General features: G+C 46.2%; 1 protein-coding gene and 1 non-coding gene across 2 annotated transcripts in view; one reads left to right on the plus strand and one right to left on the minus strand.

The window, feature by feature from the left end:
* LOC119381037 (Bardet-Biedl syndrome 7 protein homolog) overlaps positions 1-12,189 on the plus strand; it is a 793,778-nt gene that overhangs the window by 25,522 nt on the left and 756,067 nt on the right. The gene's annotated exons all lie outside the window — the stretch shown is intronic.
* Trnap-cgg (transfer RNA proline (anticodon CGG)) lies at positions 10,018-10,090 on the minus strand. Its single transcript has one exon. It is a non-coding gene; the product is annotated as a tRNA-Pro (tRNA).

Genomic DNA, 12,189 nt, shown 5'->3' on the forward strand with positions numbered 1-12,189 from the left:
ACACTGACTCCGATCCTTCGAGAATATTATGGACATAGCACACTTGAAACAATGATTTTTCGTGGAATTGTGCAAAACGCAAGCGTCTCCTCAGTCACGAAAAAAAGTTGGCCACAAGAAATCACTTAGAATACGGAATGACTCCAATACTTCGCGAATATCATGGATACAGCACAGGTAAAACAAAGCTTTTACGCGGAGTAGTGCAAAACACTAGCCTCTCCTGCGTCACGAAAAAAATCGGCCACAAGTAATAACTTGAGTGCGCTTGACCACCAGAAATTCATACCAATATAGTCGTCGCATACCATCGCTGCGACTACGCGTTTTCCATCTCTCTTATTGCACGTAACTGTATCTGATCACAAACGGCAGTTGAGGAGGGCATCGCGGAAAGAGAAATCCATTCGACATATCAACCGAGAGGGCGCACTGCGATCGTCAGTCTATCAGTCCACGGCCGCTAACCCTAACGCCTTACCCACGAAGCGGGACGGCGGGACCCTGCTGGAGCTGCTTTTTTCATACGCTCTACGTCTTCAAGGCGAGTGATTGGCTTCCCATCTATTCGCCTTTGTGGTTTTAGCTCTTGCCACTAAAATCGATCTCTTGTCATATGCTCACGCTTAGCAATATCCGAGACGAGGTCGCTTCGAGTAAAGGCGGGAAATGTACAGTCGCGCTCAATATGACTTTCAGCACGGGCGCGCGCGGCCTCACGCGTTCAAACACTGCGCATATGGCTTCCACTAGCCATTACTTCTTAACTAAACGATCTTCTCTCACTCCGGTATAATCTCTAATAAGAAAATATTATTTATTTGGGGAAATGAGAACAAGTTGAAGCCATGCGCAATCTTTGAACTCCCTTATTGCCAGTCATACTGAGCGCGACTGTACAGGTTTCGCCGACGTTTATTGTTACGCTTTGATCCCCGCTCTACGCAGATATAATTTAATATTTCTTACCCTTGCGGATTGTATTGTGCATGATTTTAGGGGAGAAGCTCCTTAGGGTGTGGGTCTGTCCCTCCTCTGTAGTATGTAGTAGTAGTAGTAGGTAGCCACCTCTAGTTCTTGGAGTGTTCACTAGATGGCGCTGTCGTAGCTACCTCTAGTTCTCAGAAAGATCCCTAGATGGCGCGGAGGCGCTCGCTGCGTTGCAGATGCGTGCTCTAGTCCCCCCCTCTCTCGCCTCGCGAGGCCGACGCTCTGCGCTCGCTGCGTTGCAGGTGCGTGCTTAGCCCCCCCCCTCTCTCTCGCCGCGCGAGGCCGACGCAGGCAGCGTCTGCTAGCGAGTTTCTTGATTGAAAAAACCGACTGCTCGCGCTGCAACACCGTTCACTGACCACCCCGTATACATAGGCACTGGATTTTTACCTCCAAGGTAGTGCCTGTGTGAGATTTCTCCTCTGCGTGATTGAACAATAAAAATTCACAGCGTACATGTAAAATTAAAGTGAGCTGCACGTCGCCATGACTCTCATCGACCCTTTAGTATAAACGCGCTCGATCTCACGTCGTTGATGATGTACTGGGCAGAATTCACGGACGGTTCACATATGGCGCGTGTCATTGGTGGAAGGCAATCATTCGATTTAGTGCGGCGACGTACGCTAGGGGGACCATTGTAATGAAGGGACCACGTAAACCAACAGTACAATAAGAGTGTTATGTTTAAAATATACACGGTGTTTCTCACGTTTTTACTTGATCATATACTGGGCGAATTACTCGGAGTATTCATCATTTACCAATGATTCCCTCCAGAGCTTCGCCCCAGTCATCATCATCCACCCCGTGGATATCCTGTGGATTTTTTTGAGGTGGAGTGCAAAGTGAGCGCCCAAAATGCAGCATTTACGGAAATCGCGAAATGATCGCGTAGTCGTGTTTACAACCCGAGCTTGTGGTTTTCGTTTCGCGCTCGTAACTTTGCCGCAGTTGTTGCATTGCACTATATTTTGCACATGGCAGCTCCAGAAGTATACATGATGTGTATACATATATATATATATATATATATATATATATATATATATATATATATATATATATATATATATATATAGAAGCATTTTAAGAGTCGATGCGCCTTCATAAAAAACAACTTTATTGTCGACGTTTCGATCGGAGACCGACATTCATCAAGACGAAATTTACCAGGATTCGATGCGCTTTTATATCATCCTCCTCCGAGCCGAGAGAGAGAAAAGAGTAAAAAAAGGTTAAGAAAGAAAAAAAGAACAAAAAGAGCGAGAGAAGGAAGAAAAATTGGCCGCGTATCTACGTGCTTCGCTGCAAATGTCGTCTAAAGACGATAGAAGAGGCGCTGCGTGAGATATGGACGCCATCTGGCAATACGTCGGGAAACACGAGTGCTGTGGGGCGGGCTGGTCGTTCCGGCGCAGCAGCAGGCGAAGACCGGGGGTGACCAACACGACCGGCGGGGACGCCAGCCAGCCCGAACGCGTGGTTTGGCGCGAAGCGCGGAAGCAGAAGAAACGTCCGCACTCAACGAGTACTCTCCACACACTCCTTTATTTACACGTCACCTGGGTAAAACAGGAATGCCAGAGCGGCGCCCCATGGCATTCGTACAGCGCAATACAGAACCGAAACACAACAATGAGCTCGTGCAGATGGCACGGAGGAAGGAAAGTTTCAGCGCATTCGCATTTTCAGCGCAGCTTAAGAAACTAGGGTCTTTAGAATTACGTATGTATGCATTTTCTATTAAAGGAACACGCCACCTAATACTTACCTATTGATGTTGCGCCTCAGATATGCGTAATGTTTGCTTTTTGATCGACAATGTACACAAGTAGCTGTTATATACGTTCCTCTTGAGGGATAGTGGTAGATTACCATTCATGATTTGATAATGCTTGCCGAATGAGACCCAACCCATCCTTATTCTTCTAGTTATTTCACTCTCATGGTTCGGCTCCGCGGTTACTACCTGTCCTAAGTAGACGTACTCCTTTACAACTTCCAGTGTCTCGCCATCTATCGCAAAGCGCTGTTCTCTGCCAAGATTGTTCCACATTACTTTAGTTTTATGCATAATAATTTTCAGACCTAATCTTCTACTTTCCGTATCCAGTTCAGTAATCATGAGCTGCAATTCGTCTCCCGCGTTACTCTCAATGCAATGTCATCAGCGAATCGCAGGTTACTGAGATACTCTCCATTAACTCTTATCCCTAATTCTTCCCAATCTAGGGCCCTGAAAACTTCCTGTAAACACGCGGTGAGTAGCATTGGAGAGATCGTGTCTCCCTGCCGTACGCCCTTCTTTATTGGGATTCTGTTGCTTTCTTTATGGAAGACTATAGTGGCTGTGGATCCGCTGTAGATTTCTTCCATTATGTTTATATAGGCTTGGTCGATGCCCTGATTCCGCAGCGCCAGCATGTCTGCTGATGTCTCCACCGAATCAAATGCCTTCTCGTAATCTATGAAGGCTATATATAGGGGTTGGTTGTATTCCACGCATTTCTCTATCACCTGATTGATAGTATGAATATGGTCTATTGTTGAGAAGCCCGTACGAAATCCTGCCTGGTCCCTTGGTTGATTGAACTCTAATGTCGTATTAATTCTGTTAGCAGTTACTTTTGTAAATACCTTGTACACAACGGACAGTAAGCTGATGGGCCTCTAATTTTTCAGGTCCTTGACGTCCACTTTCTTATGGATCAAGTTGATGTTGGCACTCTTCCAAGATTCTGGTATCCTCCCCGTCGAGAGACACTTCGTATACAGGGTGGCAAGTTTTTCTAACATTATCTCTCCGCCGTCTTTCAACAGGTCTGATGTTACCTGATCCTCACCAGCGGCTTTGCCTCTTTGCATTCCCTTTAGGGCTTTCCTTACTTCTCCTGTCAATACTGGTGGGATGTCAGATTCCTCTGGGCTATTACTGCTTCTTACGTTATCATCCTGACTGTCTCGGCTGCTGTACAGATCTCTGCAGAACTCTTCCGCCACCTCAACTATTCTATCCATATTGGTTGTGACCTTGCCTTCCTTGTCCCTTAATGCATACATTTGATTTTTGCCTATGCACAGTTTTGTCTTTATAGCTGGAGACTTACAAAGAGGGTTCAACTTAAATTGAGGACGACGCAGCGAGCGATGGAAAGGAAAATGATATGTGTAACCTTAAGAGACAGGAAGAGAGCAGAGTGGGTCAGGTAAGAAACGGGGGTTAAGGATATCATAGTTGAAATCAAGAAGATATGAATATGGGCCGGGCACGTAGCACGTCGGCAGGATAACCGGTGGTAATTAAGGGTAACTGACTGGATTCCAAGAGATGGCAAACGCGTGAGGGGGAGACAGAAAATTAGGTGGGTAGATGAGATTAAGAAGTTTGCAGGTATTACGTGGCAGCAGAAAGCACAGGACCGGGTTGATTGGCGGAACATGGGAGAGGCCTTTGCCCTGCAGTGGGCGTAGACAGGCTGATGATGATGATGATGATGATGTACACAGGTATGAACCTAGTGAGCCGTTCAAGATGGCTGGCCCTTGGGCAAGTGTTTCAACTTTGGCCGAGTGGTTGAATCGAGGGACGTGCCGACAAACAGAAAGACAGACAGACAGAAAGACAGACCAAAATTTATCCGTTTAAGTATCCCAAGAAAGACTATCTTCTTTAAAAGGAAAAAGAGTGCACATACTATGACATACGAACAACACGTGCTTCCTGAGGCACGGCCGGTCAAGGGGCGCGCGCTCGCTCCTTCCCTTCCGGCCTGAGCAGCCGCCGGGAGTACAATGGAACTTTTTCTATAGAGTCACGACGGCGCGCTCCGCGTGAGGGCGTCGCGAGCCAACCGCTGAAAGCGCGTTTCGCCGCATGCGCTTCGTTTTGTAAACCTGCTGTGCCCGGCCAATTTCTCGTGCTAATTACTTCTTTCGGTTGTAACAAGCGGTGAAGGAAGTACAGGTGCGTGTGGGGACAGTCTGCCTTTCTCGGCACTCGGCAATAGAAGACGCACACGCAGCGCTACTAGCAACAACAATATTTCAGGGGCGAAGCTCCTTAAAGCGGCACCCGCTCGTCCCCGTCGTAGAGCGTAACCAGTCTTAACGCTAGTACCAGATCTTGACCTCCAAGGTGGTGCCGGTGGGAGATTTCTCCTGTGCGTTGTTGAACAATAAAAAATTCGCAGCGTGCGCGTTAACTAAAAGCCGAATTCTTCTGTCTCTCAGTCCCCATTAGCAGCCATTGGCATGTTCCAGTAGGAAACGTTAGTAGGAGTAGAAGTGTAAGTGTTAGCTAAAAGCCGACTTCTTCTGTCTCTCATTCCCATTAGTAGCCATTGTTTACCTCCAAGGTAGTGCCTGGTGAGGTTTCTCCTGTGCGTGATTAAACAATAAAAATTTTGTTCAAAACGCCGTTGATTGATGAAATAAACCAACGAAAGACGCCAGATGTTTTCTAAAAGCAAAACGAAAGAACGCCAGATGTTTCTAAAGCAAAACGAAAAGACGCCAGCTGCTTAACGAAAGACGCCAGATGTTTTCTAAAGCAATGGTTTTCGAAACAATGAAAAATTCACAGCGTACATGTAAAATTAAAGTGAGCTGCAAGTCGTCATAACTCATCGAACCAACGCGCCCGATCTCACATCGGTGATGATGTACTGGGCAGAATTCACGGAAGATTCACGGTTTACCGATGAACCTCCGCAGCTTCGCCCACTCATCATCATTCACTCCGTGGATATGCTGTGATTTTTTTTAAGACCCGACTGCTTTATATTCGATGGAGGCGAAAATGGCTGAGGCCCGGGTGCTTAGATTGCTGTGGCCAGAAAATGAATTTTTAGGCTACATTAGGCGCATCCAGGATTCTTCTGTCGCCGCTGACGTTGGAAACTTACAGACGAGACATACACTGCCCTGCTTTTCACCACAAAGTCCACAGTGGAGACAGTCCGATTTCTTCTGAGAAAAGGAGTAAACTATGTGCTCACGAAGAAATTTAACAGTGATCCTATAGAGGCATCGTTTGGAAAATTGAGGGCAATGTGCGGGGGCAATGACGCGCTAGACGCAAGAGCCGTCACAGCTGCTTTCACCCAAATTGTCAAGGAAAAGCCGCTACCTTCAAAAGACATGGGCATTCGCGACGAAAACATTGAAGAAGCGGCGGTGTCTATTCCGGCAGATGTTATTGAGAAACGTGAAGCTCTGCGAGAACCTCCTAGCAAACCACCGAACTCTGTTGCCTATTCAGGCTTGGTGTATGTAGGTGGTTACATTGCCAAATTCATCACTGATTTCGGTTGCGAATCATGCGCCATGCTAGTGACGACAAACAAAACGAGCAGTCCTTTGTATCATCTTCTCCGTCAGCAAGAAGCCTATGATCTACACTACCCAAAGCCGGAGTTACTATCAATGCTGGACACAATTGTGACGTTCTTGGAGAAAGCAGTCAAATATATTCCTCGAACGAAAATCCTCGAGACTCCGCAATTGACTGTTGAGCCATACCTTGAAGATTCGCCACTTCTGGACTCTCCGGAAGGTGTGGACAAGAGTCACGCGAGAGTGCTGGCTCATATTATTTCTGAGAAGTTTCTCTGGATTCTTCTTATTAACTACACAAAAATGTTAACAGATCAGAATGAGAGGCCTTCCGGTTTTATTCACAAGCCCTCGCGGAAGCATATCAGGCTGTGACAGACTTGACTCCTTTAAACTGTGATCCTCACTACAGTGTTTTACCAGCAGTGATTTTTTTCAGTTCTCCATGCGCGTATTGTTGTAGTACCAAGGAAAACATTCTGTTTCCCATTGAAAGGATTCTCTGAAAGTTTTTTATGTTTCCTCTTCGTCTGCAGCGTGGCCGTCCCCATTATGCAGTGACTTTCACTTTTTTGAAGTATTTGTTTCAATATTAAAGCGCGAATTAAGATGCCTCCAACAAAAAATGTGCAATATTGTTATTTTCAAGTACAGCGACGGCCGGCACATACACTTGAAATAAACATTTCCTGAACCATGATTAAACCGTTTCCTCAACCAAATGCAATGTTAATCCTCTTACTTATTCTCGAACCTAAAAAAACAAGGCTGTGTTATAACCGCATTGATGCTTTGCCGAGCAACAGAAGCGGGCTTATGAGCGGCCTGCGCCACCACTTCTGTAAAGCGGAATTTACCAGAGTCATCATATCTACTTGCTACCATGTTTCTATCGCAGTGGTACCATGAATACCATGTAGAGTAACTTCAGAAAGCGCCACGGTAATTCGGAAGCCGAGCACTTCCTGTGAGCGCTAGCCTCCGCAACGGCCGGGAGTGAGTTAGGGAGCAGTTGGCTCGGAGCGCCCCCTCGAAATTGCGGCCATAGGTAGCAACAGCCCCCCGTGCGCAGGCCGTAAAGGAAGGAGCGAACGCGCGCCTCCAGACCGGCCGTGCCTGAGGAAAAAAAAAGAGAAGTAAGAATCCTGAGAAAAAAGGAAAAAGAGTCGCGAACATACCAAGTGCAAATATTTCGATATACAACACGTGTTTTCTGAGGGGAAAAAAAAAACTACGTAGATATACGCAGATCGTTCAGGTGAAGTACATTCCTGTAGTCACAATGCTGTGGCTGCCCCCTCCTCACTTGTACCCGAAGCTTGGACACAATAGGTGAGTACATTCCACCAGTCTATTGTCACGCCTCGCATCTTCGGCTCCCCCCCTCCACAGTTGCTCGTAAAGCCTGTAAGGGGATGAAGCTTCCAAGAAGGCATAAGCGCTTAAAAGCCCGGGAAGAGTGTACAAAGGTACATTCACTGAAAAACAGGCAGCATCTTCGGTCTGCGCCTCCAGTTAATGCTCCCGATGGAAATGGAGAATACGTTTAGGTTGGAATGTGCCTGAGCACGCTGCATGTCCGACAGCGTGCTCCTGCAGCGATATCCCCAAAAAAAAGAAAAGAATAAAAAGAGAGAGAGAGAGGTTCGGTTAAGATTCTTATTAACTTGAATCTTGCAGAGCGCGAATTGAAGAGAGTATGCCCGGATTGGTATTTAGTCCAGCCTTGAATGTATTAAACTTATAAATCATATATGATTCGCGCTGTTCACGCTCCCGTGTACTGGAGAAACCGCTTTGCAAAAGTGGAACCTTGATGGAATCAAATGGGTGGTGCTCAGAATTTATATGCTGAGACAGAGGAAGATTCGGAAGCGAATCAACATGTGAACGATGGTTATAAAAGCGGGTGCGGAAGGCCGTATCTGTCTGACCTATGTATTGAATACTGCATCCTCCGCCCTCGAGAAGGTAGGCTACATTAGAGCTGTCGCAGTTAAGGTTTGAGTGAAGAGAGTATTTGAAAGTTGAATGCGTGCTTTCAGCAACGTTGGTTGCCTGTATATGTTTGCACACCTTGCAACGAGCCTTGCCACGTGGCTGGCATCCAGTTATAGGTGCCTTATCGGTTTTCGAACGAACAAGATAATCCTTAATGTTTTTGGACCGTCTATAAACGACTCGCGGAGGGGAAGGGAATATCCTTGATAGTCGTGTACTCTGTGGTAAGATGTTATAGTGTCTCTTTAGAAATTGGTTTACGTTAGGGGGGTTTCTTCCAAATGTTAGCACCAAGTTTTTCCGTGCCTCTTGTTTTAATTCTCTCTGCTGGCAAAGTAGCTGTTGGCGATCTATGTTTGCCCCTTTACTTATGGCGTCGTTGACCATGGAAGGAGGATAGTGCTGCTTCGCAAGTGCGTTGCGCAAGTTATTTGCGTTGGCCTCAAAGTCTTCCGGGTGGGAGCCAGTTCTTCTGAATCGGTGGGCCTGCGAGTACGGGAGGCTCGTCTTGCAGTGACGAGGGTGACAACTATCGAAGTGAAGGTACTGCTGCCTGTCCGTAGGCTTTTTGTAAACGTTAGTAGCCAAGGACCCGTCGTTTACTTTTACGTGGCCATCGAGGAAATTGATTTCACTTGTTCAGTATGTATAAATGAATGTTATGTCTGGATGAGCTTTGTTCAAGGATTCTATAAAATTAATTACCTTCTCTTGTGTATCCCCCCAAATGATAAAAATATCATCTAAGAAGCGTTTTTAGAAGGGGCTTAATTTTCTGGGTTAACAAGAACTTAGTTTCAAGATCATTCATCGAAATATTAGCGTAGTTAGGTGCCATTCCAGTCCCCATAGCAGTGCCGTTTATTTGTAGATAGTATTGGTTATGAAATTCGAAGCTATTGTGTTGAAGTACCAGCTTCGCAAGGGTTTCAGTTACTATTGGACTTGGCGAGTCATCGCATTTGTGCGCACTATACGTCTCTACTAATGTTTTCATGCCTTCATTATAGGAAATATGATTGTACAGGGAAGTTACATCAAGAGGTACAAGGAAGACACCATCAGGGATTTTTACATCGTTGATGGTGCTTTTGAAGTGGTGGATATCACGTAGGTAGGAGGAGGGTGTGGGCAGAATGTCGTTAATTAGGGAGTCTATGTAACTTGATATACGTTCGGTGAGGGTACCTCTTCCCAAAATAAATGGTCTGCCGGGGTTTCCGTTCTTGTGTATTTTCGGAAGCATATAAAACCGTCCTGGTGTGGCAAGTGCTACAGTAAGGGCCTGAGGAACTTTAGGATTCAACTTTCCGAGTTCAACGAGATCATGGAGTGCGGTGTTTATTATTGCTTGATGTTCTAGGGTTGGGTCTTTATAAAGTGTTTTGTAGAAAGAGGTGTTAGTTAATTGGCGGGTGCCCTCTTGCACATAGTAAGATTAATTTAATATTACAATCTCTCCCCCTTTATCCGTTGGTTTTATGACGATATCCGTTCGATCACTGAGTGCCTCAAGTGAGCCATACTCCATTCATGAGAGATTTTTAGCTGATGCCGGTCTGTGTGTGCTATATTCCCGAAGTATTAATGAGCACTAACAGAAAAATATGCCCAGGAAAGTATAGGGGACGTTATTAGTAGTAAATGTAATGTAAATGTGAAGAAAGAAAAGTGGACGAAAAGGTAGCTTGCCGCGGGCAGGGACCGAACCTGCGACCTTCGAATGCCGCGTCCGATGCTCTACCAACTGAGCTACCGCGGCGGCCATCCCCCCGTCCACTTTATGGGGTATATATGTGTATTATATGCGAAGCATTTCTTAGCGAACCTCGGGCACTTTGGGCGTTTCTATCTACGCATCTATCTATCTGTCTATCTATCTAGCCGCCTACGTCTGGGCGCTCTCCAGGTCGTCTCCATAACTTGTAATATACCAAAATTGGCATAGCAGGTGATCAGTGTACGACGAACACGATTCACCTGTTATGACATGAACAACGCAAAACACCTGTCGCGTACGTCATTAAACCCTTTCCCTCAGTCACGGGTGGCACATACTCGCATACCAAAGTTCATGTTTTGCGGGTATGTGCCACAGGTGATACAGTCTCAACCAACACAGTAAGCGCGAACACACACATTGAAACGCAAGGTAATTGATTATAATAATAACTGCTGGGGTTTTATGTCCCAAAAGCACGATATGATTATGAGAAACGCCGTAGTGAAGGGCTCCGGAAATTTTGACCATCTGGTATTCTTTGACATGTACCGAGATCGCACAGTATATGGGCATCTAGCATTTTGCCTCCATCAAAATTGGACCGTCGCGGCCGGGATCGAACCAGCGACCTTCGGGTGAGCAGCCGAGCACCGTAACCGCTACACCACAGCGGCAGACGCAAGGAAAGTGAGGAAGCTGAAGACAGAACAGCCCTGGAAGATGCTCAACTACCATCCACTCGTCCACGTGGACTGCAACGTGGACCACGTGGATTACACAAAAACCTGGATCAATGCTTCCTACAATTAATCTGCCGAGAGAACCAGGCCTCTCATCATTACCGGCGACTTCAACATTGATTTATCAAGAACTAACAACGCCTGGTCCTTATACTGCGTGAAAGACGGCTTGGATGTGGACAGGGCATCAAAATACCTCGCTGCCACGTCCAGGACAGGAGACATCATAGATCATTTCATCGTAAGAGGCATCCAGGATTTCCACCAGCCGTGTTATACCTCGCACTTCACTGCACTTGGACCCCTCGTAGCCGCGATCACGAACGGATCCGAATAACTGGGGCGATCTGCTGGGGCTCACTGATCACAGTGATGACGACCTTGTTCAAGAACTGTCAAGAACCCCTTCAACACATGCACACGGGTTCCTGCGGGCGTGCGTTCGTTCTTGGTGCGCGCGTGCGTTCTCCGTAATAACGGACAACTATAAGCATAACAGCAATAACAACTGCAACTGTGACTGTAACGTACGTGCAGTGCGCCTGCGCGTGCCACTCGGCTGTGTATATATCTAGGGACACTTTTTGAATGAAGCTTAGTGGCGAGTAACGCCTGTCTTGCGCATCTGTGTTCCTTCTTTGTCTTGTTCGCATTCGCTCTATCCAGTATAGAAGAATATAAGCATTACATATCAGTTTACCGCGTCTGGTGTTGGTAACGCCCATGTTGCTGTTGGCATCGTTACGCAACTGTAAACAACTGGTGATATAATACATATGCAACTCTTCAACATATGAGTGTGCGTATACCACTTCAAGGTTTCTCTGGCGTCATTCCGTAACATTTCGCTCAATGTGAAAAATTACGCCATAGTCACCATCCCGCGCATACTTCGCATAATATCAATTCCCACGGTACGTGGGATCTGCCGAATTTTTTTAAACGTGGGAGCGTCATTCAGCGACGCCAGTAGCCATGACGGCGAATGTGGAACACTCTTTTTCACCTCTTGGCGTAACGTAGCATGTGAACTTATTACGAGCTGGCAGCTGACCAATAATCCCTCGCATACTACCTGAAACATCAAGTCTGCCAGAACGAGACCCTCAGTATGAATGAAGGAAAGAAGTGGAATTTTTTTAAGGGCTCGTTTTTCTTCGTTATACACAGTATTAATGAGCACTAATAGACAAATATGCCAAGGAAAGTGTAGGGGACGTTATTAGTAGTAAATGTAATGTCGCAGGTTCGGTCCCTGCCCGCGGCAAGCTATCTTTTCGTCCACTTTTCTTTGTTCACATTTACATAACATTTACTTCTAATAACGTCCCCTATACTTTCCTTGGCATATTTGTCTATTAGTGCTCATTAATATTGTGTATAACGAAGAAAAACGAG

The sequence above is a fragment of the Rhipicephalus sanguineus genome, chromosome 2 (genome assembly GCF_013339695.2).
Source record: "Rhipicephalus sanguineus isolate Rsan-2018 chromosome 2, BIME_Rsan_1.4, whole genome shotgun sequence".
Taxonomy (NCBI): domain Eukaryota; kingdom Metazoa; phylum Arthropoda; class Arachnida; order Ixodida; family Ixodidae; genus Rhipicephalus; species Rhipicephalus sanguineus.